Source organism: Mauremys mutica, chromosome 8, assembly GCF_020497125.1.
Source record: "Mauremys mutica isolate MM-2020 ecotype Southern chromosome 8, ASM2049712v1, whole genome shotgun sequence".
Taxonomy (NCBI): Eukaryota; Metazoa; Chordata; order Testudines; family Geoemydidae; genus Mauremys; species Mauremys mutica.
The window spans coordinates 25,508,249-25,536,216 of record NC_059079.1 but is presented as its reverse complement, the minus strand read 5'-3'; the positions used below and the strand labels follow the sequence as shown (position 1 = coordinate 25,536,216).

General features: G+C 41.4%; 2 long non-coding RNA genes across 2 annotated transcripts in view; both read left to right on the top strand.

Moving 5' to 3' along the window:
• The window catches only part of LOC123376436, a 159,385-nt gene that overhangs the window by 55,593 nt on the left and 75,824 nt on the right, over window positions 1-27,968 (top strand). The gene's annotated exons all lie outside the window — the stretch shown is intronic.
• Window positions 191-27,968, top strand: LOC123376437. Its single transcript, XR_006581789.1, has 3 exons — window positions 191-323; window positions 1,472-1,499; window positions 27,759-27,968. It is a non-coding gene; the product is annotated as an uncharacterized LOC123376437 (long non-coding RNA).

Genomic DNA, 27,968 nt, shown 5'->3' with positions numbered 1-27,968 from the left:
GGGTTGTAGTGGACTTGCCTTGTGGTGGGTAGAGAGGTGTCATGTTTTTTTGCATTTCAAAGTGATAACTCTGTTTGGGGCATCCAGGCTAAACTTGAATGACACTTCAACCTTGTGAGCCAGGTCACAATGCCATTTGTTTTACGTGCCCTCTCAAACTAAATGCCTGGAGCAAACTGCTCTTCAACCAGGACAGGTGGCTTTGAGGGATCAAAGCAGGGCAGCCTCATTAAATCCAGGACTGTGGGGAGGTCTTGTTTGGAGCAAGGACTTGAAATTTGGCAGGAGGGTCACCGTGGTATCTGCTGTTCTGTGACAAAAAGGTACACATTTTGAGTTCTGGCCCAAGTATAAGTCTTTGAAAAATCTCAGTTTGCACATTCTCAGTAGAGACATTTTAGAATTTGGCAGCTAAATTCTCCAGGAGCACTGGAGTCCCATTCTGGGACTGTAGAGGCTGAGGACTTCTGCCACAGTGGCCTCTGGCTGCTGGGAATAGCATCAGGCACAGGAAATGAAAATAGGGGGACTCTTTTTGTTCTGTGTTCTCAATGCTTCCCCTGCTTGTGCCTGAATAGAACAGAGAAGGAAGTGACCTGGCTTGGAAGCAGAGGGGGTAAAATTTGGACCAGAGGGAGTAGATTGGGACAAGGTTCCTGAGGGGGCTGGGCAGCAAAGAGACTGAAACTGAGAGAGGCAGGTTACTGGGGTCAGGCTCAGGGAGAACAGGGGCATAAGAGGCTGTGACCACTAGAGTATGCCTATCTCACTCACACTCACACACACACCTGGAATGGAACCCAAGTTTCCTGAGTCTCACTGTTCTTCAGCTGCCAAAAAATATCTGTGAAACCCAGTGACAAACTGTGCATGTGTCTTTTCCCCTTCCCTCTAGTGCTTATCCACATAGCAGCAGAAGATTGTCTTACTCTAGGGTTGGAACCTTTAGACCCACTGCATAGACGTCCACCACTTCAGCTAACTGAATAGCAGAAGTCTGTGCAGTGGGTTTAAAGGTTCCAGCCCTGTTGGTGACTCGGTGTGCAGGGCCAGCTCCAGGCACCAGAGCAGCAAGCAGGTGCTTGGGATGGCCAATGGAAAGGGGTGGCACGTCCGGCTCTTCAGCAGCAATTCAGCAGCGGGTCCCTCAGTCCCTCTCGATCGCAGCTTTTTTTTGGTTTGTTTTTTTCCGCCACTTGGAGCGGCAAAAACGCTGGCGCCGGCCCTGTCAGTGTGATTCTACATGATGGAATTTCAGTTCTTTTTAGTTTGCTGTCATAAAACCTTAAGAAATTGCACATATGAACAGGGGTCCCATGGGGAAAAAATAGTATGTGATCATGTAATTAAAGACTGTACCATAATGTACATGCACATGGAGCTGAAATAAGATTATACAGACAATCTTAATGCTGGCTTGACTGTAACATTAACATTATTTTAACATTGCTTTTTGTGTGTAATTATTTAGATGCAGTGCCACAGGTGTGCATGACAAAGTAAGGACAACGATAAAACCACTATACTCACTTTCATTTATAACCTGATCTAAAATTTTGAAATCCAGTCCCCAAAAATATTTTTTAAATGGAGCAAATTTACTTTAATGGGGAGGATAGGAGTGGTCTTAGCAAAATTCTGGAAGCTTGAAAACAGTTCTGATTATGCCCATGATCACAGAAAGGATTCAGAGAGAAGTCTCTTATCCCTCATTTAAGAGGTATCAAGTACCCACAGCCCTCTGAATTAATGTGAGTCATGGCTCCTAGGCACTTTAGAAAATCAGGTGAATAACCTTTATGCCTTAGTTTGTTAGTCTGTGTAACGGAGATGATAATACTTAACTACCCTATAGTCCTGATGTGATGATTCATTGTTATGTATTTGTATTACCATAGCACCTAGGAGCCCCTGTCATGAACCAGGACCCCATTGGCTCGCACTGTACGAACACCTAACAAATAGACAGTCCTTGCCCCAGAGAGCTTACAATCATTAGTGTGTGTTAAGCAACATGATAATGTAAAAGGTGCTATCAATCTGTTACATATTATAAAGCAGTGACTCCATTGAAGTCTACTGAATTGGTTCATATTTACAGAGGAGTAGCTGAGATAAGAATATGGTCTGCTGCAAAATTGCACCCAACAAGGAAACAGCGTTCTTTGTATCATTGGTTTCATCAGATTGTTCCTGATTATTCACTTTTTTTTCCTTAAAGGGAAGTACTGAGAGGGATGATACTGACTGCACTATATTTAAGTATTTCTTACTGTTTTAGAGCTCAAGGAATGGCTCAGAGTAATGAGATCCTTTCTACTGTACCTTACTAGACCCCTCAAACTCTCTTTATTTGTTATTGAGCTGAGAAAAAAAGAGCAAGAGGCTGAGATGAAGAACAGTAGCTTCCATTCCCAGATTCCCCACCCACCTGCTGCAATTATCCTAATTCTCCATTTACTGCTTCAGGAGGCATAGGTATTTGATATATGCTTTCATCTTCACAGTCAGCCTACTTGACTGCATCATAGAAGTGGCATCTATGGTAACTTCCCATTTACCACACCTCTTCATAATCAGTTTGTTTAATGATTTTAAGGGACTTTTCACCACAAATAGAAATTGATCAATTAAAAATAGATAAGTACAAGTAATATAAACCCATTAGTTATTCCCACTCCTGTTGTCATGATGAGTAACACTTCTGCACTATATTTAGTGGCAGAAGTAGATGCAGAAAAGAACGTACAACAAATGGAATGTTATGTCATTAACTGTAGTGAAGTAAATAACAAAATACTCATGGATGTGTGGATAACCCCATGCAGGTTCTTATTCATGGCTTCTCTGAGTTATATACCCATACACTGGGTGTTTTGAAATTCAAACAATCCTGTTGCACTTTTCAAGAAGGTGAATCCTTTTTTTTTTCCCCTGTCCTTCTCTGAATACTAATGATTCCTTAACCATCTAGGAATTTCACATTTGTCTTTGTGTTGCATGTCATGGCAATTCAGAATATCCTGGTAGAAGTGGGGATAGAACCTGGATCCTCATGATCCAAAAGTACACTTTAAAGGAGAATTGCTATTGTCTGGTAGCAGGTAAAGGTCTATGACACACAGCTGAGCAGTTCTGATTCTACACAGTAGAAGGCTTTGAGAACACATACATGCTCACATAAATACCTGGCTGTATTTTCCTAGAAGTGCTGTCTGGAGAATTAATTTCTTTATTTTTCTTTATAATTTTTGTTGCTCTGGTTCACTCCGAAAATAGAAGTTTGCTAAAAAAAAAATATATTTAAAATGGTGGTGTAAGGTAAGCTGCAATGGGGTAAGCTGCAGTGATGTAGTGCATTTCAAAATGTCTGCTAAGTTTAAAAAAAAACACACACTTGTATCAAGTGCTATGAAGTTGCTGTGGTGAATATGATTACAAGTGTTTCTATAGCCAATGTAAACATGCCTTTTCCTGCAAGGCTGCTCAAAGTAGTTAGTAGTGAACTGGAAGCAGATATTAAATATGTTGAAAAGGAAGAAGAGGTGAATGGGTAGTGCTGTTATGCTAAAAGATATTTTTCCAGTGCCAGCCAGCAATATTTTAACAATGGGAAGTTTTTTGCTAGTGATTATTCTTAAGATAAGGATGCAAGGAATGAAAGGCAAAGCAGAAATAATAGTGAGCATCAGCTACAAACCATCTGAACAAGGACAACAGGAATGGAAAATTCTTGGCTACATTCTTCCTGGGGGATTTTAGCTGCCCATAAATCTGTTGGGTTACAGATATTCACAAGAATGCATTGTCAGGGAGAAATTCATGCTTTTTTTTTTTTAAAAAAAGGAGAAACCACTATGGATCTATTTCATACTGAGGGGTTGGAACTTACTGTGAATGTGAGTATAATAGAGAAGTCTAGAACCAGGGACCTTGACTTCGGTATAGTATGGGATAGACCTATTTCACAGCATGGAGCTGTCCAATAATATTAGATTTAAGGGGAGCAAACTTTCATGACATAAGACATGTAGGGAGGAATCCTAGCCCCATTGAAATCAATGGCAGAATTGCTTCCTTACTGAGTTAGTTGCCTGGAAGAAGACTAGGGTGGCACAATTAAAGTCCTGGTGTCTTTTTTAGCTTTCTCTGAAGAAAAAAATATGTAACAAGGGAAGATGAAATGGGCAATGTGGCTTCACAAGGGAATGGCTCAAACTTCAAGAAAATAATAATAATTAATAATAATAATAAAAAATACTGTATTGGAAAAGAAGTGAGACAACCAAACAAGAATACAGCCAAGTATTGTAGGAATGAGAGCAGCAAAAAGAGAAGAATGAGATGATGCTAAGTGTAGAGGTTAAGGAGACTACAAAAGGTTTTAACAGAAATTAAAGTCCTAATGGGTGGGGGAGGAGTTTTCATAAATAAAAAGGAAGATTAAATGAATGACTCAAAATTGCAAAGATGAACTTTTTTTAAAAAGTTCGCCGTTAACCCAAAAATGGAAAGAAAGTAAAAAATAAGCTTGAGCGTTTAGCAAGGAAAAGTTTGTAAAATTAGACTGTTTCTAAAAAGCAAGTAAGGGAATACTCTGAATGTATGAACACATCTGGATCGCCAGCCTTGATGTGTTTCCTTTGATACTAAGAGAATCCACAAGTAAATGCATTGAACCACTGACAAATATTTTCTAAAAGCCATGGAGAACCGAGAACTGCTGGAAGAATGCAGAAAAAAACAGATGAAGCCCTGATTTGTATACAAGAAAATCAGAGCGAACCTAGCAGTTACCATCCATGAAATTTACTTTATAAGACTCCAATCCTGCAAGTCATTGGAATTACTAATGTGCTTAACATTAAACACGTGTGTAAGTCTTTGTGGGAACTGAGACTTAGCCCAGTGAAATAATGGAACAAATAATGAGAGAAATCACTAACTGAGCTGGTTTTTAAAGAAAAATTGTCAGATTAAACTTGGGTTGTTGGGTTTTTTTGTTTGTTTTGTTTTCCCCCACTTTTGGTTGAAGAGAATGCAATAGATATTCGGGATTGATATGGTCATGAAATCCTACTTGAAAAATTAATTCAACGTGGCTTGGAGAAAAACATTGACTGTGGACTGAACTTTCTGAAGGACCATAAACGAAGAGCAAAGATAAACTATATCATTCCTAATTTTTCCAGATTATTTCTTTGCACCCAGAGCCTGAATGATGAACTTTTCTCTTTTTCTTTCTGGCTTGTCCCTAGGTGTATGTGAATTCAATTACTGTATTTTAACAAGAGGAATTGCTGTTTCCATCCTTCCCCACAGTGTCTCTCTTCCCACCAACTTAGGCCCTACTTATGCTTAGGAATCTGTTAGATCTGTAGAGCATGACCCCATTTGATTAACATTAACAGTGTATCTCTTCTTTTCTGCTGGTTCGCTTGTTGAGTGGGGAATTTAATGACCTGTTCAATTTGCATTGCTACCTGTTCCTTCTCTCTTTGGGCCTGAAATGTAATGTAAAAGTTTTGCAGAATGTTGCACTGCCTTCATGAATCCTTGCTATAGTTCATTGCAAATAGAGAAATGGGAAAGGAAAACTTCTTGATTCAGGTCTGACCTGCATTCACAAACCCAGGAGTGGTTGATTAGATTCTCCCCACACGGTTTTGTGTGTGTGTGTGTGTGTGCTCGTGCATGCGCACACACTGACAGACAGTGATATATGCTATTTTTCCTCTGTTTGAATCTCTGAGAACATTTTAGACACCTGTTTGCTCTTCGTTTTGGATTTAATACAGGTTTCTGGCCTATGTCATGTGATGTTTTCTAAAATGACTCATTCTGAGCCACTGATGGCATGTCCAGTTCTAAAAATGCTGTATGTGCACTAACATGAGCTAGGACATAGTTAAAGGTTCACGGTGAGAATCTGCCTTGAGAAAAACTATGGACCAGCTTCTCAGCTAGCATAAACTGACATAGTTTCATTGACATTAGTATCTTCAATCCTGAAACTTTTTGAACATCAAGGTCCGCAAACACTTGGCGGCAGGACCTGATGCAAAAACAAAATTGTGGCCCTGTTCAGGCAGAGTTTATGCGACTCAGATTATAATTACAAGTAGCCTTGTAATTCGCACTGTACCAGCATTAACTTTCAGTAACTTGTACTTGGCATCTAATACAGTTCTTCCCAGCAATGCAAATGCTCAGAGTGTTTGGTTTATATTCAGATGTGCAGAGGCATTGTTGATAAATAACACTGAGCCTCAAGTAAACCTTCTCCAAAATAATCTACAATATGACAAAATGAAGGCTACAAAGTCATTGAGATATTAAATATGAAAGACCTTTCCCATTTACTTACAGCATTCCATATAACAGATTTATTAGCAGTTCCTATCTGTGTGGTAAATGATGCATAAATGATGGTAAAGGTGTGTAAGAGAACCATATGAAGACTCTCGCATAGTGAATAAATTAGTTGAGAGCCAGCTTTTCTAAGGGTGAATGGTTCCGCTGACTTGTTTAGGGCATACCATGCAATGATGGATGCAAAATTGCAGCATTTTAGAATACCAGCAGTTCAAGGGAAGAGTCCAAATTTATGAAGAAATATATTCTTATGCTAATCAGCCAAACACGTGGCTTCACCCTCGCCCTGCAGGAGAGAGTAATTTTTTTCTATTGCAAAGCCAGAAGAGATGGAACAAGGCACCTTGTGTGCACAACAGGAGTGTGCTTTTTCTCTGTGATGCTGTCCAGACAGATTTTTTTTTTTGCAGTCTGTGTGTGTGGGAGAGGGGCAGGCTTCAATTTCCACGTGAAATAATGACATTGTAACCAAGCCAACATTCCACTGAGCCTTCTGCAGAATTCCCAGCTTACTCTGCACTTCAGCCCACTGCAGTTTCCATAGAGCTTTTATAATGTACATAGGGAAAATGTCAATTCAGATTTGCAGGCAGCAAACACTTTTTTGATGAAGCATCCTGTGTACTATGTACTAGCTGGAGGTATTCTCTTCTCCTGCTTGACAGGGAACAATGACATGACAAGCAGGGAAAGAAGGAGCTTTTAACTAGCTTAACGTGCACAGCATTGGCACTCACTGAAAAGTCATTTGCCTGTTTCCGTATTTTTTTTAATGTCTCTTTCCTTTGACCTGTCATTACTCCTGTAATATACAATTTTGTCTTCTGTTAGTAATTTTCGGCTGCACTGGTTTCAAAGGTTCCATATGATCTCTTCCTATCTTACCAGGAAGAAGATAAGGGGACTTATATCTAAATAGCTTACTTATTCTAAAACTTAAATGAGGTACCATTTAATATACCACCAAAGTTTCTGCTCTTGTTGCTAGGTAAGAATCCATTATGTGTGTCTTACACAGCGTGCCCTCCTCCATTTCATACCCTTCCTTGGAGTGAGTTGGGCTTAGAGGCATTTTTCATAAGAGAAAATTATCAAGAATTGCTTTAAATTGCATTCTGTCAGGCATTGTGCAGGATGTGGGGGTGGGGGGAATAAACAAGTCATTGTCCTTGTCATTTGGGGGAGAGAATTGTTTTTAGTTTATTAAATGCGTGGCAACATGGAGTTCCACTTTCAACCAAATAACACAACCTGCGCTAGTATCAAACACATTCTGTGACAGTAAAGATAAGACTTAAGCATCTGTAGAATTTCTACCATTCTTGCATGCAGTTTATTTTTCAAGTTAAGCTTTCAAATATTGAAAGTTCACATTCAATGCTTTGATCAAAAATGATAAATGAACTATTGAATTAGAAGAAGATGCTGCTATTATTTTAACCAGTAAACTAACTCAGGGTTAATCTGGGTGTTATTTAGCCTATTGAAAGTGTTTTGAGTGAACATATGGTTTCTATTGTGAAATCAAGGCACAGTTTTAACTATGAATATAGATAATTACCCTTTGGACTTTAAACATTTATATGTGTCAGGTTATGTTGGAGCATTTTTCATGGTCAATAGGTTGAAAGGTTATAAAGTTGAAAACATACTTTGTGTTTGCGTAAAACTATCTCCTGAAAAGATAACACAATTCACTACTGCTCTCTCTTGGAAAGAACTGGTAATAACAGTCAGAGAGCATTCACTATAACAATATAACAGACTATTTATTTAAACAAGACGTCTTATGGTAAAAGGTTTTAATATGAGAATTACAGGAATTCAACCATAGTGTTTGTATATAGCTTTTATAGCTGGTTACTGCAGTTTAATTAGATTTATACCCACAGTATGTTTTTTTAAGTCTAATAATACTAACAATAAAATGCATTTGATACAAGTACTTTTTAAATATATTTTTGTTTAATGCTGTTATCATTGTGGGTATTGCTATATCCTCACCAATATAGCCTAGTCTTGATTTAGGCTTGAATTATGGCTATTACTCCTAGAATGTAGCCCTTGGCAACAGCCTTTTCCATCGAGCCAGACATTACATCTGCACTGATGATGTCTGTGGGACTCAACTGAATATGCTCCGAGAGAGTGCTGATGTTCACATCTAGTGGAAACTGACTCACAGCACATAGTGCAGCAGATCAACCTGAAAGTAAACCTTCAGGGGTCTAGATTGTCCCCTAATGGGGGCTGCTAACAGACTCCTAGTAATGATCATCACATTTTCTTCTGTCCAGGGGCTTACTTTCATTAGGAAAGAAGTGAACTTCTACCCACTACTTTACTTCTCTTATATTTCACTATATACTGTGGCTATTTCTCTGGCAGAACAAATACTATGGAGTATACAATCTTGCTCTTTTTTTTTTTGTCCATCATAAAGGCCAGTTCTCTCTCTCTCTCTCAATTCTGTTGTAAACAAACAGGTATTCATGCCCTTTTTGACAGGTTTTCCATTTTGAGGTCAAGGGGACATAGGTGTAGTTTGTGAATATTCAGTATAGAAAATGAAGTGAATCAAAAATGTCCCTTCTGATGTTATGCTCCTATGCTGAGAGAAGGGTGAAGTTAATAACGTATCTCTAGTTCATGGCCGCAGGAAGCACATTTTTAAAGGGAGAAGAGAGGTGGGGAGCAGTTCTCTGGAATCCCCTATTTTTCTTTAATTCCCATCACAGAAAAGACTTCTAGGCTTTCATAGAAAATAATGTTTCTGTAGGTTTTGTAACACAGTCTATAGAATCTGAGATATCCTCTCTCTGCTATACAATTCTATAGGCAAGGTCAAAAACCTATAGAAATAATCACCTCTCTGTTGAATTATATGGGGGTTTAGAGAAATTTGTATATCCCTCTTCTGTTTTCATCCCTATTCTATAGGGCTTTGAGTGTCCTCTCTCAAAAGTCTTGTTAGAATTACCCGTCCTGCCTGGTATGGTATCTGGAGCTTAGATGCTAGTCACTGATGTGAACTACACCTTTTCAGTTGGTGACTGAGTGTGCTACCTCTTCAGAACTCCCAGACATTGCCAGCCTTGCAAGTGATTGATCCAAAACAGTTTTTGGTTTTTTTTTTAAATCAACATTCCTTTTTAGGCATTTCATGTGCATTAACAATCAGAGTAAGATAGACTGTGAAATATATTCCACAAGAACACTCAACACCTGAACAAACAAATAAAATGTTCGTTTCTGTGATTTAATGCTCATTTTCTTTCTGCCATATAATATAAATTTCTATGCATTGCCTCATACTTTGCATTAGGAGCCCACTCCCTCCCACACACCAGAGAAGAACAATAAAATGCCCCCCATCCACCACCACCACTATGTAATAGCAGCCATTTTAACTATGGTACTACTCGCCTCCCATCACCTCCTATGCCCAAAGACTTAATACAGATTTTTAGCAGTTTTATAGAACTGCACTTGTTCAAAAGACCCTCTGCTGGCTCTTTGCACTTAACTCCTTTCTTGGCCCCAGAAACTGCTTCCCTCATCTGCTTCCTTCTACTACAGCCTGATTTCCTCCCCATCCCCCGCAGTTTGCTTCCTTACCCAGCCCTTTCCGCTGTAGTCTCTCACCCTCCTGGGATCTGAGAATATACATAGAATACATTGATAAAAGCCAATACCTAATACCCAATCAAAGGGTTGAGCAAAAATTGGAATTTCCATCCCATAGGAAATTCTGATATTTCAACATTAATTTTTGTCCTGGGTCGGAATAAAAAGGTGAAATATCGAAACTATTAATGGAACAAAAAGTTCTGAAAAATTTCTACTTGGAAATAGTGAAACATTTCATTTTTTGAGTCAGTTCAGTGCTAAACTGCATTGCCTCATGGCGGTTATAGTTCATTGACCAATGTCTTCATGAGCTACCCAGCTGGACTATATCTCCCATGAAGCACTGCAGTCATGTGACCACACCATTTCAGTCACCAGGGATACTGTGTTACATCATGGAAGATTTCAGAGTAGCAGCCGTGTTAGCCTGTATCCACAAAAAGAACAGGAGTACTTGTGGCACCTTAGAGACTAACAAATTTATTTCAGCATAAGCTTTTGTGGGCTACAGCCCACTTCATGCAGTGCATGCATCCAATGAAGTGGACTGTAGGCCACAAAAGCTTATGCTCAAATAAATTTGTTAGTCTCTAGGGTGCCACAAGTACTCCTGTTCTTCTCAGAGAAGATGTAGTCCAGCTAGGGAAACCAGCCCATAGGAAAGAAGAGGGGTATCAGGAATCCAAACTACAACTCTATAAGCAGTGCACTCAATAAGAATATTCAGTTTACAAAACTTTTTGAAACCATTCAGTGAACCAATGTTTCCTGGAACAAAATAAATATTTAATTTTGATTTTTCGGGTGGAAAATTTTAATTTTTTTATGATTATGAAATTTTCCTATGGAAAAATTTGGTTTTGCGGAAACTTCATTTTCAGTTTTTTAAATTTATTGAGATGGAAAATTCCTGACCAGCTGTCCCCAAAATCTATTTGAGTTAGCTGGGGCATCTTGGTGCTTCTGTGAGAGCCGAGCCCGATACTGCTAGGCACTATACAAATGCATAATATGAGACTGTCCCTTTCCTGAAAAGCTTACAATACATAGACAAGACAAACAAAAGGTGGGAGAGGGAAACTGAGGCACAGAGCGGTGAAGAGCACAGAGCAGGTTGTTGGAGAGCCAGGAATAGACCTCAGGTTTTAAAAATATGTATTTTACTGCTCTTTACAAATTTCTGTTCACTTTTTCCCAAAGATCAGTCTTTTCTCCTCTTTCCTCATTCAAGACGCCCATCTTCAGGAGTACAAATTTATTTTCACTTTTTACATTTTCTCTACATTCTAGCCTCTTTCTTTTTTTGCCCCCATCAGAGTCCATATACCACCCCCTTTTTCTCAGAACATCTCACTCAATCCCTAAATCTCATCTCTATTCTGTGTAGAGTTTTATACCATGCCTATCACCATAGTCTGTGAACATGTCTCTTCCCTAATGAAACTGGAAGTCTGTCTGTGCTACCCGAGTCCCCAAATTGCCCCTTTTTAAAAAAAAATATTAAAGTTACTCTTTGTATTGTGGTAGTGCCTACAAGCACTAATCAGGGACCAGGCCCCTATGATGCTAAGTATTGTATAATCATATAACAAAAAGATGGTCCCTAAAGCTCTTAGAATCTATGTAGTGCAGTGTACAAACCAGGGATGTGGGGGAGAGAAAGTAACCCAGCATTCCTCTGCCCTAGTTTGTTCCCACCGGTTAGTGTTGGAGGTGAATCTGGAAAGAGGTAATAGTGATGATACTGCAGTGTCTGCATGTATTCTGTGACCCAGCTGATCACAGGGGTGTCATTCACACGATATTTCAATGGATGGGTTTATCCCAGCAGTGTCCATTTCCTCTCCAAGACCCCCATTTTACAGATGGGGGAACTGAAGCATGGAGAGGCTGAGTGATTTGCCCAAGGAAGTCTGTGGCGGAGCAGCAAATTGAACCTGGATTTCTCATATCCCAGGCCAGTGCCCCCAACCATTGGACCATCTTTGTCTATAGAAGACAGTGTTGAAAATCAAAATCATGAGAGTACCCTCCATATGATCCAGGGAGCTTCCCCCATACACCAGAGCTATGCTTATGCTTTCTGGTAAATACCCCATTTACAAGGTGACTATCTCTCCACTGAAATATACCTTCAACTCTAATTTTTTAAGAAAGATTTTTGTTATTGAATTTCCCAGTCTTTTAAAAAAGTACCAGAAATTTAAATCAGATTGGCGTATAGAGCCCACTGGAGGGGAGCTTCTGTGCACACTTCGGTGCCCACTCACTATAACTTGTAAAGTAGGTACTCCTTAATCCCATTCCTTGCTCTTGACAAGGAGGTATACATTGTTAAACTACTGAAAGAGAGTACTGCAAATTTATATTCATTCCCATTTCTCTGCTAATAAGCTCATATTTCTGATAGTTTGACTGAGCTCGCATTGTATTCCAAATCCAAAGCTTCCTAATTAAAGTCCAATTCCAATATTCTTCATCAGTCACTTCTTGAGATGTACTTCTGCACACTGCAACAAAAGATATTTTTAGAAAATATGGGCCACTTAATTCCCGTTAAGTTTGCTATAACAGATGGTATAGTTATTTGATTTATGCATTCACCTTCACGTGGCCCTGCTGACTGCCAGATTTTTTTTTTTAAACTCAAACTCTTTTTTTTTTGTTATGCATTGAAACTTCACCCTTTCCATTGCATGAAATATTGGTTTTAGTTAGAAAATCAAACTGCGTGCAATTTTTGTGTTATTGAAATTGTGCATGGGCTGGTGATTAATTGTATTGATCACATTCTCAGCCTGATGTTCAGGGCTCATTACAGTAGCAGGAATTCAGTGAAACACGAATCTTAACCAGGTGTGGGTCTTTAAAGTGGCAGTGTCCAATTTAAAGACTTTAAAGGGTTTGTATAAAAATTGAAGCTTTTATCTACTTTCCCTTCCCAGGATTGCAGAGATGTGATACAAACAGGACATTGTAGCTTGCTCATGACAATCACTCACATCCATCATGTGAAAAAGCAGTTCAGAATTGTTCCTCCCTGGAATGGTATTAGCTACAAAATTTCCAAGTACCTGTGCCCATAGTACAGTACTTCCATATCCAGCATCTTCAAAACTTTCTGTGGACTAACACCAGAATGCAGTTCATAAAGCACAATTTACATTACTTACTGAGGAGTATGCTGTGTTGGTCACATGATAGTAGACACACTAGGTGGGTGAGGTAATATCTTTTAGACCAGTGGTTCTCAAACCTGAGCCGCTGCTTGTTCAGGGAAAGCCTCTGGGGGGCCAGGCCGGTTTGTTTACCAGCCGCGTCCGCAGGTTCGGCCGATCACGGCTCCCACTGGCCGCGGTTCACTGCTCCAGGCCAATGGGGGCTGCAGGAAGCGGCGCAGGCCGAGGGACATGCTGGACGCCCTTCCTGCAGCTCCAATTGGCCTGGAGTGGCGAACCGCAGCCAGTGGGAGCTGCGATTGGCCAAACCTGTAGATGCAGCAGGTAAACAAACCAGCCCAGCCCGCCAGGGGCTTTCCCTGAACAAGCGGCGGCCCAAGTTTGAGAACCACTGTTTTAGACCAATTTCAACTGAAGAGAGAGATGAGCTTGAACAGAACTCCTCTTCAGATCTAGGAAATGTACTTAGCGTTTCACAGCTAAATGCAAGATGGAACAGATTATTTAGCATAAGGAGATAAATACTTATTTCAAGGGACCATTTAAGGTGAAGTGGTCCATTTAGCATCTCTCCAGTCATAGAAGAAAAGAACCTGAGGAATGGGAGGAAGGGAAGGAGGTTAAGTGGGTTTTAGATTGTTGCAACAAAGTCATAAATCCAGTGTGTCTGTTGAGTTCATGATTTTTAGTATCTAGAAAAGTTATGAATTTAAGCTCCCAGGTTCATCTTTTGAAGGTGTTGTGCAAGTTTCCTTTGAGGATGAGGACTGAGCGGTCATATATAGAGTGATCGCTTTGTGGAGAGTGTTCACCCACAGGCGATATAGTGATAATGAACTCGCACAGAAAAATGATAAAAGACAAAAAATACCATATCACCTGTGGGTGAACACTTTCCACAAAGCGATCACCCTATATCTGACCTCTCAGTCCTCATCCTCAAAGGAAACTTACACAACACCTTCAAAAGATGAGCCTGTCTGGAATTTAATTTGATATACCAGACATTCTTGCAACTGTATTTCATATTATACCTCAACATTTGACATACTGAAATTTACAAATACGAGAAAGAAGATGACATATGGCACAAATTATATAGCATATAGGTGTATAGACCTTAAAAGGTAGATAAATGAAGGCATTCCATCATCAGGTGAATAAGAAGGGGAGAGAAATTAAGAAACCTAAGCAAGGTAAGAGATGATTTTCTTGAAAATATGGCTCTAATCTGAAAAGCAACTGTGTAAAAGGGTACCACCTTGAAGTGATCTGCTACCATGTATATTCAGTTATATCTGCTTATTTTACTGACAAATTAGTTTTTACTGATGTGAACACTGCAGAGTCAACAAAACAGCTATAAGAGAGGGAGGATTCTATTCTGGCTCAGGAATAATCAGAAAAATAGTTTAACTGAATTCCAGTTACAGGACCAAATTCTGCTTTCATTGGAAATGTAAGAACATAAGAACGGCCATATTGGGTCAGACCAATGGTCCATCTAGCTCAGTATCCCATCTTCTGACACTGGCCAGTGCTGGATGTTTCAGAGGGATTTAACAGAAGAGTGCAATTTCAAGTGATCCTCCCCTCTTGTCCAGTCCTAGTTTCTGCCAACTGTGTTTGACTACAATGAGATTGCACAGGTTGTAATACATATATATATACAGTATATATTTATTTTATCATAAGGCCTAGAAGCCCTAGTCATGGCGGATCCCATTATGCTGAACAAACAGAACAAAAAAGACAATTTCTGCCCCAAAGAGCCTACAATGTAAGCGTAAATTGAGAAACAATAGATAGATACACACAGGAGAGTATAAGAAAACAATGAGACACAACATTGGTGAGCTGCTAGGCAATGGGATCAGTGCACCAGTAGCCTAAACATGCCTATTAATAGCCTTGAAAGTGGAAGGTTTCAAAATTCGACTGTCAGATCAATTGCTTGTCTCTCTTGGAGCCTGCAAGGTGCAGGTCCCAAGTGTCAAAGTTCCCAGCTCTGATGGTTTCAGGCTCCCAGCACCTTGACAGCCTGCCAGGCAGTCTGATGGGAAACCAGGAGTCTGAAAGCTGAAATGCCAAATCCTCCATTGCTGGTGGGACTCACAGGATGCCAGCTCCTCCACCACTCACCAGCTGGGATCCTGTAGCCTGCCAGGCAGGATTAAGGGGGAACCAGGAACCTGGGAGTGTGGTTTCTCTGCAACCCAATCTCCCAAGGTGTGCAGGGACTCTGGCTCCAGGTAGTCTGCCATGCATCAAACATAATTTGCTTGTCTTCACTAGAGACAGAGAACTGTAATGCTGTGTCTTGGAGAATTTCATTTTTTTTCCAAATCAGAATTAAACCAATTTTTGAAATATTAACATCTTGTGCAAAATGGGGTTAACTTCCCCCCACAGCTCTAGTTAAGACAAGCTGCTTATGTTGCATCAATGGAGGAGAGGGAACCTGTGGATGGATGCAAAGAAGAGTGTGGCATGGTCAAAGCAATGGGCAAGGGAAATATTCTTTGCAGCAGCATTTGTGAATGGACATGAGCTGGGCAAGACTGCATTTGTCAAGATGAGAGAAAAGGATGCGGTAATCAAGAGTCTGAAGAAAGTGTTATCTGTGTGTATCAATTGGAAAGGCTATATTTTAGAGATGTTGTGCAGAAAGAACAGACAAAATATAAACATGACCTGGGTGTGAAGACCTAGAGAAAGGTCCAAGTCAAAGAGGATGTCCAGGTTACAGGACTGAGTGACAGGCACGATGGTGGTGTTGTCAACAGTGGTCAAGAGGAGGTAGAAGGGAGAATTTTTGGGTGGTTGTGGAAAAAGTTCTGTTTAGGCTATCACGATCTTAAGCTGATGTCTAGACACCCACTACAAAACGCTAGAGGGGCAAGTTAACATTTTAGTTTGTGACAGAAGGAGACAGAAGTAGAGATCAGTGAGTCCTCAGCATTGAGATGGTAGCTGAATTTGAGTTTGTGGAAGAGATTGTTCAGATATAAGGTATTGAGGGAGAAGAGAATGGACCAAGGAAACCTGGAACATCCTGCAGAAGTTGGAGGGGGATGAGGTGCATCCTCCAAAGGACACACTGAAAGAGTGATTAGAGGGGTGGAGAATAACCAGGAGAAGACAGTCGCTGAAGCTAAGGTTGAGGAGGGGGACCAGGTTTCAAGGAGAAGAGCTGTCAAAGGATAGAGTACCGGTTCTGTGCTTTAGCTACGAAAAAGTCATTACAGACTTAGATGAGAATAGTTTCAGTGGAGTACAAAGGCCAGAAGCCAGTATGGAGAGGATATAGAATCATAGAATGTAAGGGTTGGAAGGGACCTCAGGAGGTCATCTAGTCCAACCCCCTGCTCAAAGCAGGACCAATTCCCAACTAAATCATCCAGGGCCAGGACTTTGTAAAGCCTGACCTTAAAAACCTCTAAGGAAGGAGATTCCACCACATCCCTAGGTAACCCATTCCAGTGCTTCACCACCCTCCTAGTGAAAAAGTTTTTCCTTATATCCAACCTTAACCTCTCTCACTGCAACTTGGGACCATTACTCCTTCTGTCATCTGGTACCACTGAGAACAGTCTAGATCCATCCTCTTTGGAACCCCCTTTCAGGTAGTTGAAAGCAGCATCAAATTTCCCCTCATTCTTCTTTTCTGCAGACTAAACAATCCCAGTTCCCTCAGCCTCTCCACGTAAGTCATGTGTTCCAGCCCCCTAATCATTTTTGTTGTCCTCCGCTGGACTCTTTCCAATTTTTCCACATCCTTCTTGTAGTGTGGGCCCCAAAACTGGACACAGCATTCCAGATGAGGCCTCACCAATGTCGAATGGAGGGGAATGATCATGTCTCTCGATCTGCTGGCAATGCCCCAACTTATACAGCCCAAAATGCCGTTAGCCTTCATGGCAACAAGGACACACTGTTGACTCATATCCAGCTTCTTGTCCACTGTAACCCCATGGTCCTTTTCTGCAGAACTGCTGCCTAGCCATTCGGTCCCTAGTCTGTAGCAGTGCATGGGATTCTTCTGTCTTAAGTGCAGGACTCTGCACTTGTCCTCGTTGAACCTCATCAGATTTCTTTTGGCCCAATCCTCTAATTTGTCTAGGTCCCTCTGTATCCTATCCCTACCCTCCAGTGTATCTACCAGTCCCTGCTCCATGATTTTTCTAGGGACTGATATGAGGCTGACTGGCCTGTAGTTCCCCGGATCCTCCTTCTTTCCTTTTTTAAAGATGGGCACTACATTAGCCTTTTTCCAGTCATCGGGGACCTCCCCCAATCACCATGAGTTTCCAAAGATAATGGCTAATGGGTCTGCAATCACATCCACCAACTCCTTTATCAACCTCGGATGAAGCACATCCAGCCCCGTGGACTTATGCTCATCCAGCTTTTCTAAATAGTCCTGAACCACTTCTTTCTCCACAGAGAGCTGGTCACCTCTTCCCCATGCTGTGCTGCCCAGCGCAGTAGTCTGGGAATTGCTTGTTCGTGAAGACAGAGGCAAAAAAAGCATTGAGTACTTTAGCTTTTTCCACATCCTCTGTCACTAGGTTGCCTCCCTCATTCCGAATGGAATTCATATAGAATGGAATTCATATATAATGGAATTGGAGGAGAGGAACTCCAGGCAGTGATTGTAGACAGCACCATTTAATGAGCTCTAAAATGGAAGGAAGAAGGGGGAGAGGGAATGGTAGCTGGAGAAGCAAGTGGGGTCAAGGGTGGAAGGTTTCAAATGCGAGAGACTTGAACTTGCTTGTATTGTGAGGGAAAAGAGCCAGAAGAGAGTGAGTTGTTAAGATGAAGTGAAAGGAAGGGTGTTGTGTATTTGGTTGCCATGGGTTTTGTTACTATGGCAACTGAGTTAGACTATTAAGGGATAGCTCAGCCGGTTTCAACCGGCTGAGTGAGCTCTGTTTCTGTAAATAAAATGGAGGTTTTGGTTAGCTGTCTGCTCTCTGGCCTCAAGTGATTGCTTCCTACACCGGCTGCCCCTAGGACATAACACTGGCGACAAGGGTGGGATCCTGGTGCTGCTCCAGTAACAGAAGGAAGTAGAAGTCAAGGTAAAGACCAAACAAAGAAAAAAAGCTGCTTGTTTGCACTGACTGTGAAAGTGAAACTAAAAATCATGGCTACTCTGACCAGGCCCCTGGAGCCTTTTGATGAGAATACAGAGCAGTGGCATGTGTATACTGAGCGTTTTGAGCTTTTTGGTATTGCAAATGACATTACAGAAGCGAAGAAGGTGCCAATATTCTTAACTGTTGTAGGGGCTAAAACCTACTCTCTGCTACGCAGCTTACTACACCCTGTTAAGCCTGAGACTAAATCTTACAGTGACATTGTGGAAATCCTGGGGTCTCATTTCTCCCCAAAACCACTGGTAATTGTTGAAAGATATTGGTTCCACAAAAGAGACCAAAAGGAAGATGAAACAGTTGTACAATTTGTAGCCATTTTAAAAAAGCTAGCAGAACACTGTGAATTTAAAGAGATGTTAAATGATGCCCTGCGTGACAGGTTAGTGTGTGGCCTCTGCAGTGAAGCTATATGGAAGCGCCTACTGACAGAGGCTCAGCTTACATTACAGAAGGCTGTTGATATTGCTGTCTCCATGGAACTGGCTACAAGGGAGGCACAATACATCGGTGCATCCCCTAGGGTGCAAAAAGTGTCACAAGAACTGACCCACAAAACGGTGCAGAGTCAAGAATGTTACCGCTGTGGTAAGCCGGGTCACCAGGCATCAGAATGCTGGTGTAAGGACCTGGTGTGTCGACACTGTGGCAAAAAGGGACACATTGAGTGTGCCTGTAAACAAAAGAAAAAGAGGCCTGTGGTCTGGCCGACAAAAAGAGGAACCTTGCATACCCTAGAGCAGACCCAGGATGATCAAGGTGACACCTCCTCCCAAGAGGAAGTGCCACTGCATGTTTTGTCTTTGGCAGCGGGCTCACATGAATACTGGGTAACCCCCTTATTGGAGGGCAAACCTATATGCATGGAACTAGACACCGGTGCAGCTGTCTCGCTGGTTCCTGAGACTGTGTATAAGGAAAAGCTACAGCATCTTCCGCTTAAGGCAACAAAAACTGTTCTGAAGACGTATACAGGTGAAGCTGTGCCCATGTTGGGCACTATTGATGTTAAGGTGGAGCTCAATGGACAGGCGGCTAAATTGCCACTGTTTGTGGTGAGAGGTGACTACCCAGCCTTAATGGGTAGGTCTTGGCTTGGGAAGATTCAGCTGAACTGGGCAGAAGTGCACCGGATGACTAAAGAAGAAACCAGTCTAACCCCTATACTAAGGAAACATGCTGCTGTTTTTGGAGATGATTTGGGAAGTATGAAGGGAATCACTGTGACATTGAACATTAAACCTGGCAGTCCACCAAAATATCTGAAAGCCCGAACTGTGCCATATGCCATCAGGCCAAAAGTTGAAGCAGACCTGGAGCGCCTGGTCACCAATGGAGTCCTAATACCAGTTACCCATAGCTCATGGGCCACTCCTATCGTTCCAATAGTGAAGAAAGATGGCTCTCTCCGGATTTGCGGTGATTTTAAAGTCACTGTCAACCCAGTGTTGTGTGCAGAGCAATACCCACTTCCCCGCATCGATGACCTCTTCGCAGGCCTGGCTGGGGGACAAAAGTTCAGTAAGATTGATCTGAGTCAAGCATATTTACAGATGCACGTCGATGAAAAGTCCCAAGAGCTGTTGACTATTGTGACTCATAAGGGGCTTTATCGATACTGTCGCCTACCCTTCGGAATCACATCGGCTCCCGCCCTGTTCCAGAGGGCTATGGACCAGATCTTGTGTGGCTTGTCAGGAGTTCAGTGCTATCTGGATGATATCCTGGTCACTGGAAGAAATGAAGAGGATCACTTAAAGAATTTAGAAGCTACCCTACAAAGACTGGAAGAGTATGGCCTACGAGTTCGCAAAGACAAGTGTGAATTCTTCAAGCCCTCTGTTGAATATTTGGGACACATCATCGATTCTGCAGGTCTTCATAAGGCCCCTGCAAAAGTTAAAGCTATTGTGGAGGCTCCCCCACCTCGAAATGTAAGCCAGCTACGCTCATTTCTAGGACTACTGAACTATTATGGAAAGTTCATCTCACAGTTAGCCACACTGCTAAAACCACTTCATGAGCTCCTTGGGCAGAACTAGGCCTGGAAGTGGACTGAAGCCTGTGATGTTGCATTTAACAAAGCTAAGGATGCATTGTTAAATTCTGAAGTTCTAACGCACTTTGATCCATCCTTACCCCTGCAATTGGCCTGCGATGCTTCCCCTTATGGAGTGGGAGCGGTCGTGTCACACATTATGCCTTCGGGAGAAGAAAGACCTATTGCTTTTGCTTCACGCACTCTAAGCAAAGCAGAAACTAACTACGCCCAAATCGAACGTGAGGCATTAGGAATTGTTTTTTGAATTAGGAAGTTTCATCAGTACCTGTTTGGGCGAAAGTTTACTCTTCTTACAGACCATCGACCTCTGACATCAATTTTTGGACCCTACACAGGCATTCCCCCATTAGCTGCTAGTCGTATGCAACGTTGGGCATTGATACTTTCTGCACACACATATGAAATCAAATATCGGAAATCCACTCTGCACGGCAATGCAGATGGCCTCTCAAGGTTGCCTTTACCGGTCAAACATCAAGATAGTGCCCAAAAGGAAATCTTCTACTTTGAACAGGTAGAGAATACACCCATTACTGCTACTCAGATAAAGAAGGCAACCCGCGTTGACCCAGTATTATCCCAAGTTATGGACCTGGTGATGCATGGAAAATCTCGACAAACCTCTCCGGTCTCACCCGACCTTGTTCCCTACATGTCCAGGCGGATGGAGTTATCGGTCCAATCTGGTTGTTTGTTGTGGGGGAGGCGTGTCATTATTCCACCACCCCTGAGATCACAGATGTTAGAACAGCTACATTCCGGTCACTGTGGAATAGTGCGCATGAAGGAAATTGCACGAAGCTATTTTTGGTGGCCTGGACTGGACAGCGCTATTGAAGAGAAGGCAAAAGCTTGTATGTCATGTCAGAGTGTAAGAAATGCACCCCAGTGGGCACCCCTACACCCATGGGACTGGCCTGAAAACCTGTGGCAACGTATTCATGTTGACTTTGCTGGCCCCCTTGAAGGAAGCATGTTCTTGGTGGCAGTAGATGCCCATTCTAAATGGCCAGAAGTCTCTATAATGCAGTCCACTTCTGCAGAGAGTACTATCCAAAAACTACGAGGACTCTTTAGTCGTTTTGGTCTGCCAGAACAACTTGTGAGTGACAACGGACCGCAGTTCGTCTCTCAGGAGTTTCAAAATTTTATGAAGGCAAATGGGATACACCACATCACGTCAGCACCATATCATCCGTCCACCAACGGATTAGCTGAAAGATTTGTGCAGACAATGAAAAACGCTTTGAAATCAGCAAAGGGACAACACTCCATTCAAAAGCGTCTGGATACCTTCTTACTTTCCTATAGAAACACACCTCATGCTACGACCCAGGCTTCTCCAGCCTTTCTAATGATGGGACGACAGCTGCGCACTTGCTTTGATCTGCTGAAACCTTCTGAACCCAGACAAACTGTGCAACATCAGCAGCAATATCAAGTAATCAGACGGGCACCCAGAGCAAAAGACCGAACCTTTAGCCCAGGGCAGCCAGTTTTGGCTCGGAATTATACTTCCAGAGCTAAATGGGTCCCGGCCACAGTCATCACTCAAACAGGACCTGTTTCCTATACAGTCCGGACTGCAGAGAATCTTACCTGGCGGCGACATGTAGATCAGTTGTTGCCAGGTCATGCCAGTCTTCAGGACCCATCTGCAGTTGAGGGGTCTGACTTCACCCCTCCTGGTGAGACACCGAATCATGAGTCACCTGTTCCTGACTGTTCTCCTCCATTACTGCCGGCAGCTGAGATACCCCTTTGCCCAGCACGAGCTGATACCACCTCCTCACCTATTCGTGCTGCGGACCCTGAGCCCCTAGTACTTTCGGGTGCAACAACACCAGAAGTTCGCCGTAATCCACCTAGAGACAGAAGGCCTCCTCATCGGCTGGATCTTTAGTTAGGGCGAACCCACGGTTATGGGGCAAAATAATCCCCAGGGTTTAGCCGGGAATGGAGGCAGTCTACCCTCCTTCTCTAGTTTAGTGTGTGTTTTATTTAGGGGATGTTCTTATTAGGGGGGGAGGAATATGTTGTGTATTTGGTTGTCATGGGTTTTGTTGCTATGGCAACTGAGTTAGACTATTAAGGGATAGCTCAGCCGGTTTCAACCGGCTGAGTGAGCTCTCTGTTTCTGTAAATAAAATGGAGGTTTTGGTTAGCTGTCTGCTCTCTGGCCTCAAGTGATTGCTTCCTACACCGGCTGCCCCTAGGACATAACAAAGGGGATGAGATTGAGGGTGAGGAAGGCCTGGAGAGGAGATCAAATGAGCTTGTAGGGGCAAGTGGAGAGCTTGGAGGAGGAGAGCTCTGTGACGTGAGAACAAGAGGTAAATGAGCTTAGAATTTGGCCCTAAAATGTGCTACAGGCTTCATGAGGCAGGAAACTCAAAGCACACCTTGCAGATCACAAGCTGATATCCCCAGCAAGCCAGTCTGCCTAAAGGCCCGCATCTGTGCTTTGCTTTCTCTCTGTGAATGATAAGTGACTGCCCAGCTCTTTCTGAGCAGAATATATTTACTCGGAAATAAAAAACATTCAGAGAAACAATATCAAAACAAATAAACGGACCTACACGTATCAAAAATTGGTCAAAAATCTGTCCTATGGGGCTCTAGCAGGCCAAAATCCTTTGAACCCTTCAGCAAGGATTGAGTCATCCCTCACCTTCCACCCATACACACCCCTTTGGACCAGATATTTGTCTTTTTGCTGGGATCAGAAAGAAGACGACTCTATCAGGTTGAACTCAGCCTTTTATACCCAAAGTTCTGCTTTGTCTCCCAGCCTCTTGCAAACCAGTAAAACCAGTCCATCTCGCTATCCCCTGGGTTGGTTGGGCTTCAAAGGCTGGCTATCTGCACAGCCAGCCTTGGGTTTTTTGTATTAATCACTCCCTACTGATTCCAGGAACACATACATACTAGTCTGTACTGCTAGAGAGGGCTTATGAATATTCTGTGGGCTCATATGTCTGTGCCATTTCAATATAATGGTCTTTGAAGATAAGCCTCTGTTTGTCATGTGTGTCTCAAGTAGTTTCAGAGGAAATAGTGTATTAGCAAATTGACCTAGATCACTTATAGTGTGACATCTCTATAAGAATAAATACTAGGGCATAATTTCTAAGTGAGACGTCCTTTAACATGGCAGCTGCCATGATTTGGAAGTAGGTTAACTAGTCAAAATACAAAATCTTTCTAACCTACCATGCCACACTGAATTCCTCTGGCTTTGGAAGTACCTACAAGTTTGGTTTATTTTTCATAGTAACTGTTCTACACAACTAAGGCCTGGCACTGCACTCATTGGGTATGTCTACACAGCAATTAAACACCCATAGCTGGCCCGTGTCAGCTAACTTGGACTTATGGGGCTCAGGTTGTGTAAATCTTACTCATTTTCTAAAGAAAAACAAGAAAGGACGTCCAATAGATTTGAAACAGAGGGGGGAATTATTTAACATTGCTATCTTGAATCCATTCATATATGACTCTTTTAAAAAGTAGACATTTTTCTTTTACAAGACTCTACAGTGGCTTAGTGTAATGTATATGATTTATCCTGGTATGTTCCTGTGTGGAAGTAGGTCTGTATTTCAGAATTAGAATTATACTATAAAAAGAATTAATTATAAAACAGGGCACTTCATCTGTGTGCTTTACTACCTTTCCTTTTAGTGACTGTTAACACCTAGAGATCATGGCTGGTGGTGTTTGCATATGTTTTAAGAGGGTGCTTTTATAGAAATATCTCAGAATTAGCATGTGTATCATGAGACGCAGGAGTTGCCATGGTAAGTGCACATTTTTTAATTGAATAGCAGACTAATAGGCACATAAAATCCACATAACTTGTTGGCACAAAAATTGCCTCTCCTGAGGCTGCAGTCAATTAAATATACTCCTTTTCTGAAATATTTTCTGAGGGTTTTTTTCCTCTGGTTTTGTTTAGATTAGCGATCTTTTTCTTTTTCTTTTCTTTTCTTTTCTTCTTTTTAAATAATACATCTTGGAGGTTTTCATCTCTTTCCTATTCTTTGCAAAGTCACATATTTCACAGAACAGCATAACCAAGAAGTGCCCATTACAAAAGAGTATTTTCTTTAATTGCAAAAAAAGACCAGATAATTTTGGCTTAGTTATGTGAGTTTGTGTTCAAGTGAAAAATAGCATGAAACTCATATAACACTGCTTCCTGTTCAGACAAATAAATAGAAATTGCCATTTAATTCCAAAAATTGCATTGTAAATCAAATACACTAATTTAATCCCAGTAATTACCTGAAACCAACTAGCCCAAAACATTTTCAGCTGTACAAAGCTTATGCTTTTTACTTTATTTTATATTTTTCTTTAGCTGCCTGAATCATGGACTTAGCTGGGGTGAATTGGCATAGCTTCTTTATTTCCAGTGGAGCTATGCTGATTTACACTAGCACCAGATCAAGTCTTATGTTTTTATTCTTTTTTCTTTACAATATCTCCAAATCATTGGGGTTTTTGTTTTTGGTTTAGCATGTTCCTTTTGTTGCTCCATTGATGTTGCAAACACATCAGTGTCTATACACATTACACTTCAAAAGTGGATGTTCTCTGTGATTACAATCTGAGGATCTTGCTTCTCATTCCAGATTTTGAAGATTTTCTTCTGGTTACATGTTTTTCAAACAGAAGCATGTAGATAGGTGGTTATTTGCTATTTTTTAGAGCCCAAACCGACAGATTTTCATGTAAACGTATTTTGTGAAGAATGCTGACCTGAGAGCACTGTGCTTGGACCAATAACAAAATTCAAGACCACAGGAGGCGAGCACAACAGGATATCTATCCATAAGTAACCAGACCTACTTATCAACAAGGGGAGAGCTTGCAGGTTGTTTTTTCCTGGCAGTGACAAAGAGTGAGTAGAATTTTAGAGATCCTGAGAGCAGAAAATAAACACAAAAGATAACTCTGAAGAAAGATTAAGGTGCTGTGCACTGGGTCTGTTCCCCTGCACAAATCAAGAGCAATTTAAAACCATAATGACTGGCAGTTTTCCACAGCCATCCAGACTCTTATCCTGTTGTAGTGCAGAGTCCACCCACCTTTGGTATTTTGCTTTGATTTCTGTGTTCATTTTTTATGATGAAAGTGGCTCTGTCTTGACGGAACACGAATAGTTCCTTCTGAGTAGTTCAAAGACACCTTTAACAGCTTGGAACAAAAGGAAATTACTGTACAGATCAAGGGATTACAAGGAAATGTTTTTACAGATTTAAAATAAAATAAACAACTATTGATAGATGCATGGTACAGTAACAGTTGTTGCCAGTCCATATATAATCTCAGCACAAATCCACCCCTGTTTATTATATTTAAGCCACATTTGTTAAGAGGAACAATAAACAATACACTTTTAAAAGTGTAAGATATGGAATGTATAGCAAATGGGACTGAAGCATGGAGGATAGAAATGGTAGACAAAGTATTTACTTATGAAATCAATATTTTCTAAAAGTGTAATGAGAGGTGCTAATATTGCTAAGTTGTTTGTTATTGCCCCTTCGGCCTGAGCAGATAACCAATGTTTGGGGCACTGCAGTTTTTTCCATTAGGAAAGGGCATTGATATTATGAGTCAAGTATGTGAAATCCTGTTCATTTACAAAAAACATATGGAGAGTCCTGTTTCCTGAACACTGTAGAAACAAACAGCAGGCAGTTACCTTACTTAGAAATTCCCAAGCCCAGAAAGCTCTGTGTCTGTTCCCTCTCAGGGACACATTCACTTCACACCCTGCAGTTTACAAATAATCTCTCATCCCTGTATTTGTAATCAAGGAACGCTTTCAGCCAATGCAATTTTGGTTCGGAATAGTGACCATTCCCTTGGGTGGTGGCTTCTATTGTTTCCAGCTATCTCACTACATAAAGGCACTTAACTGTTCCTTCCATTAGCCTGAAAGAACCAGGCTTTAACCAGGTCTGTGATTATCTATAAAGAGGTGCTTGATGGCAGCCATTAACACCTTCCATCATAATATTTTTATGATGTAGCCCACCCAGCACAGTGGAAATTCCTTTGTGTAATTTCAGGGTAACTATGGAGGGTGCTAATAAATAGGCCCTTTGAGCACACATGCAGAGAGGGTAAAAGAGACAAATGATGGAGTTGCTTTCTACTTCCCTATAAAGGAAAGCGAAAGTTATACACATTCACAGCTAAAGAGCTATCCCAGAGAGTTCTGGAGGTGGCCCCAACATTTTGGGGTGAAAGGGTAGCCTATATTAGGCCCTAATCCTTCAACTGATAGCATGTATGTACAGGCTATTCATTGCAGTTGGCTTTGTGTGGGCATCGCCTGCGGGGTATAAATTACAGAATTTGAAGCCTTAGATTGTAAATTCTTCAGGGCAAGTATCATGTCTGTCTATCTGTACTGTAAGGTGTCTGGCAGAAATAATAATTGCCTACATTCTGGGAATGACAGATACAGCAGAAAATAAACCACTTTGCAAAGAGTCTTCTCTCTATCCTTGGGAAAAACCTCTATAAAATTGAATAGCAAATGACAGCCTTTCTATAGAACTTTTGTGAAACCCACCTATAGAATTTAATAGAGAATTGTATCCCCTGCTTTAGGGGTGTGATTTCTTTTCCAAAAGCATTCAATATTGACCTAAGTCTTCTCTGATTGAAGTCAATGGGAGTAGGTTAGGTGGATACTGGTCACCCTGGATTTCTATGTGATGATTTTAAAAATTCTCTAGAAAGGTTACCATTTTCCATTCAGATCTCCAGGTTATTAGAGCAATTTCTATATGGTCTTTTTTGTTTCATCCCCATTACATTCTTACGTGTCTTCTATAAGAATATGGATGGGACTTCAAAAGCACCTAAGTCACTCAGGAGCATAAATCCTATCGACTTTTCATGAAACTTCTGTTCCTAAATCACTCAGGCACTTTCAAGAATTCCACCCTATACTTCCAGGGCTTGTAGAATATACAATTTTACTTTTTACTGAGCATAATTCAGTGCAAAAGATACAATATGGATCTATTCTCCACTTACACTTGTCTGATAGAGACTGGAAGAGAAAGTTTTTATAATAATAGTGTGCTGTGTGTAAGCCCTAGAACTATATCCTCATATATCTTATTTCCTATTGATTTACTGTTCTGTACCTAAGTTGTTACCAAACTTTAATTGTTGGGTCCAGGTATGGCTGCTATAAGGGGTATATGCACTAGATGGAAGCAAGGAGGAGGTACCGGGTGTACCCACAAAAGAAGCAACAATGACTTGGCACCATATACCCTCAGAATACAAGGAATTCTCTCTTCTTTTTTGTTTCCTTAGGAAGAAGGTACTGAAAGTCCCACATCTGGACAGGAGAGTGCAGTGTTCCCAACTTCTGGAATTTTAATGGGAGTCTCACATTATTGGTCTTTTTCTTAAAGCCCCAGATGCCAGAGTCTCTGCTTTGTTTCTTTTAAACATGGTTATGGGCGAAACCCTGGCCTCAATGGCAAACTTCCATTAGAAGCAGAGAAATACTTGAAAACAACC